The sequence below is a fragment of the Durio zibethinus genome, chromosome 24, assembly GCF_047325235.1.
Source record: "Durio zibethinus cultivar Kanyao isolate XHJ-2024 chromosome 24, ASM4732523v1, whole genome shotgun sequence".
NCBI classification, from domain to species: domain Eukaryota; kingdom Viridiplantae; phylum Streptophyta; class Magnoliopsida; order Malvales; family Malvaceae; genus Durio; species Durio zibethinus.
The window spans coordinates 18,124,610-18,128,970 of record NC_143185.1 but is presented as its reverse complement, the minus strand read 5'-3'; the positions used below and the strand labels follow the sequence as shown (position 1 = coordinate 18,128,970).

Genomic DNA, 4,361 nt, shown 5'->3' with positions numbered 1-4,361 from the left:
AACTAATTTAAAAAAAAAAACCTCTTTCCCTTCTCTTTTTTTTTTCCTTTTACCCCTCCGTTTTATCCTTTCTCTCTTCTTCCTGATTCTCCCCCTCTAATCCCCTGCCTTGGCCAAATCTTACAACACGTGGCTGTGATTGGATCAGATCTTTCTAGGCTGTTTTAGTTCTGGACTTAGCCCGATTCAACCCAAGCAAGAGGGATGAGAGGCAGAGAATTAGGAAGGAGAGAGAAAGGAAAGAAAAAAGAGGACAAAAAAAGAGATTTTTCTAATTTTTTAAAAATAAAATATATTTAAAAAAGGTAAAGGACAAAAAAACATGAACATGATTTCAAAGCATGTGTTGCCTAGGATTACTCAATTCGGCGACGTACAATATTTCTCTGCATGATTTATGGGTCAAAGACCATGACTTTGCTAATTAGGTTGCTTAGCTCTTCATCATTGACTCCACATTGCACTCCAGACGACGACCTTGACTTAATTAAGTGTTTGCATGTATGCATTTTCAATTTTTTAAGGTCATGCCATTTATTTCAATGGAATGAATTTTTTTTTCCAAGCAAAGCAAAGTCAGAAATTGAAGCTTATAGTTAAAGAGGGAAAAACCGAATACTGGCCTTGATATATATAAGTTTCATCAAGTTCAAGATATCCATCAATGAGTATCTCTTTTAGCCATGGCCAACCATTTCTACTGTTTATGGAGTTTACCTTGGTTCCTCGCCGTCCTGTTCCTTCTTCCTTTTGTTAATTCAATTCACTTTGAGATACCCCGTTTTGACCCTGAAGCAACCAACATTCTCTACGAAGGGGATGCGGGACCTTCTGTTGGTGCTGTTGAATTTAACAGCGTATCTTATCTTTGTCGGGTTGGTCGAGTTTCCTACGCTGAGAATGTGCCAATCTGGGACTCCAGTTCTAACAGAGTTACCGATTTTACCACTCATTTCTCATTCATCATAGATACCCTAGGGAAACCTAGTTTAAAGTATGCAGCCGGGCTTGCTTTCTTTCTTGCTCCTGTTGGATTTAGAATACCACCCAATTCTGCGGGTGGATTTCTTGGCTTATTCAACACCACAACAAGTGATTCAGCTCGGAACCAGATTGTTCTAGTTGAGTTTGACACCTTTCCCAACCCTCAATGGGATCCTCCAGTTCAGCATGTTGGGATCAACACTAATTCAATTTCTTCAGCTAAGTACACCCCTTGGAATTTTAGTTTGTACGATGGAGAAACTGCTGATGCATGGATTTCTTACAATGCTACTACTACGAATTTGAGTGTTACATGGAATTACAAAAACACTGGTGTTTCTCAAGGGAATTTCAGTCTTTACCATCATATTGATCTTAAGGAAATCTTACCTGAGTGGGTAAATGTTGGAATTTCAGCTGCTACAAGTCATCTTTCAGAGCGACATCGACTTCTATCTTGGGAATTCAGCTCAAGTTTAGAAATAAACAGAACAAAGGGAAAGAATACAAAAAGGACCAAGTTAATAGTAGTTCTAGTAGTTCTGCTGAGCATTTTAATGACTGTTGTCAGCATATCATTTGGGCTTTTCTGGCGGTGGAAGAAGATGAAAGAAGGAAGAGAGGAGAGAACAAACTTAACTTCCATCAATGACGACCTTGAAAGGGGGGCAGGACCAAGAAGGTTTTCTTATGCAGATCTTGTTGTAGCTACCAACAACTTCTCAAACCAGAGAAAGTTGGGTAAAGGAGGATTTGGTGCTGTTTACAAGGGTTATTTCAATGATATAGATACAGCAGTTGCAGTGAAGAAAATTTCAAAGGGCTCAAGACAAGGGAAAAAGGAATACATTACTGAAATTAAGATCATCAGTCGGTTGAGACACCGGAATCTGGTGCAACTCATAGGTTGGTGCCATGATGGAGGTGAGTTTCTACTTGTCTATGAGTTCATGTCAAATGGTAGCCTTGATTACCACCTCTTTGGCAAGAAGGCTTCTATCAATTGGCCCTGTAGGTACAAAGTAGCTCGGGGCTTGGCCTCTGCATTGCTATATCTTCATGAAGAGTGGGAGCAATGTGTGGTTCACCGTGATATCAAATCGAGCAATGTAATGCTAGATTCTAGTTTTAATGTTAAGCTGGGTGACTTTGGATTAGCTCGGCTGATGGACCATGAGCTAGGTCCTTTGACAACAGAATTGGCAGGAACATTTGGGTACATGGCCCCAGAATATATAAGAACTGGCAGGGCAAGTAAGGCATCGGATGTGTACAGCTTCGGGATAGTTGCCTTAGAAATTGCTGCAGGGAGAAAGTCAGTTGATCCTATAGAAGAAAATTCCCAAATGGGTCTGGTAGAGTGGATTTGGCATCTTTACGGAAGTGGAAACCTAATTTCAGCTGTTGATAAGAGGCTGAATGCAGAGTTTGATGAAAAACAAATGGAGTGTCTAATGATTGTTGGACTGTGGTGTGCTCACCCTGATAGCAGTCTCAGACCCTCAATCAGGCAAGCAATTCAGGTTCTTGATTTTGACGTGGCACTGCCAAATCTCCCGTTGAAAATGCCTGTTCCTGCCTATCACCAACCTGTAGCATCAAGCAACCCTGATGAACCTTTAATGACTGATTCAAACCTAGGAGTGGATCCTTAAGCCATTTCATCACACTTGATTTTGATACAAGTATTTGTTAGTTTTGATTATAAACAAAAATGGTAAACTTCAGTATGGGCTGTTCTTTCATCAAATAGACCCATTATCTTTTTTGATGAAATTTGGCCAATTTTGGCCTTTGCTTGTGAATGATTCGATTAATAATGACCTTGGGATGTTAGCAGGGCCTAGGCTGGGCTGTTTGGCCAACGTTCCCCCAAATTATAAAGTAACTATCACCCGAAGATTTACGTCAAAAAGTCGTGAAAAGCGACAACTTAGCGTTGGTGGTCTGTTTCCATTACAGACAGACACAGACAAGATAAGGGAAGTAGATTTATGCAGCGCAACACGTGGTATTGTCCATTGCAAAGAAGTTGATGTCACGGGATTTAGTTGTTCTTGTTTGTTCCACCTTATAACTTTAATCTAAAACATTTCAAATCTATATGCTTTTAACTGGCTCAATTAAATGATTAATATGTGCAAAAGTTCAAAGAAAGGTAAATTAAGGGAATATTTATGAGATGAGGGAGTATTTAAAAAAAAAATAAAAAGATTTTTCCTTTTCTTCTTTCAAACAAGACGTGAGATTTTAAATCCAACATTGCTTTGGACACGAGAAAAAGCTTACATAACTAAATAGATAAAATGAAAATAAAGTTTTGTTGATTAGACATTTAATTAATGTAAACCAAATAAATAATTATATTAATTTAAAATTAATTAATTTATGATTTTTTAAAAAATAAATTTTCGTAAATATAAAATTCGATGGTACTTTAATTCTTTTTTTTTAATTTGAATTTTTTTTAAAAAAATTCCATTGTACTAATTATAAAGTCTTGACATGTAGCGATTATGAATTGCAAAAATATTTAAAAAGTTTATGAACAAAACAAATGAAAGTGAAAAAAATTAAAATTTTTTTATACGTAATAGATTGTAGCCTGAAAATAAATGAATGAATTAAAAGTACCAAAATTTGAATCCTAAATACTTAAGTTAAACATCAAATTCAAAGGCTAGAATTTTTATATATATTTATATATATACTTAGAAGCTAGAGTTTAATTCTTTAGGATATGGAATTTAATTACATATCTTTCTAAGCTATGATATCCTTGACAAAGTTTAAATTCACCACCATACAAAACAAAAATTTTTCACGTGTAAAACCATGTTCATCACTTTTGTGCCTAAACATGGAACAAGTTATAATGACTTGTCTTCTAGATTGAATAAATTAAAAGGGTATGAAAGTTCATTGTATACCTGTATTAGGAAAATACAATTTCAATCAAAATTAATGTCCAGTCGGGCTGGGTCCAAATATGATTTAGGTTTATATATACAAAATCAAGGTGGCTATTTTAATTGGATCTTAACCAAATTTTTGCAAGGAAATGCCAAAGTAGAAACCATTGGCAGCAGTTTTTGGGACTTAGATCGTATATTTCTATTTGTGCCAAGCTGTTTGTGGGAGGTAAAACCTTAAAAATACAAAAAAGAGAGATCAATCAATGATAAAGGTTAAAAATTGTCTTTACATTTGTGTTTGGTGTTCAAGTTAGAGTTTGATTTAGGAAAATGAAGGAAAATAAAAGTTTAAAAGCTAACAGTGCTAGATGGATTAGAAATACCTAGATGTGACTATTTATACCTATGTGATTGGGAATTATGGGCCTAGACAACCTAAGGTTAGCATAGGAGATTAAGGCT

At 36.0% G+C, this 4,361-nt stretch overlaps 1 pseudogene; it reads left to right on the top strand.

Annotated features, from left to right (window-relative positions):
* Positions 1 to 472: 472 nt before the first annotated feature.
* On the top strand, positions 473 to 2,856 carry LOC111316154 (L-type lectin-domain containing receptor kinase IX.1 pseudogene; annotated as a pseudogene).
* The last annotated feature ends 1,505 nt before the right edge of the window (positions 2,857 to 4,361 follow it).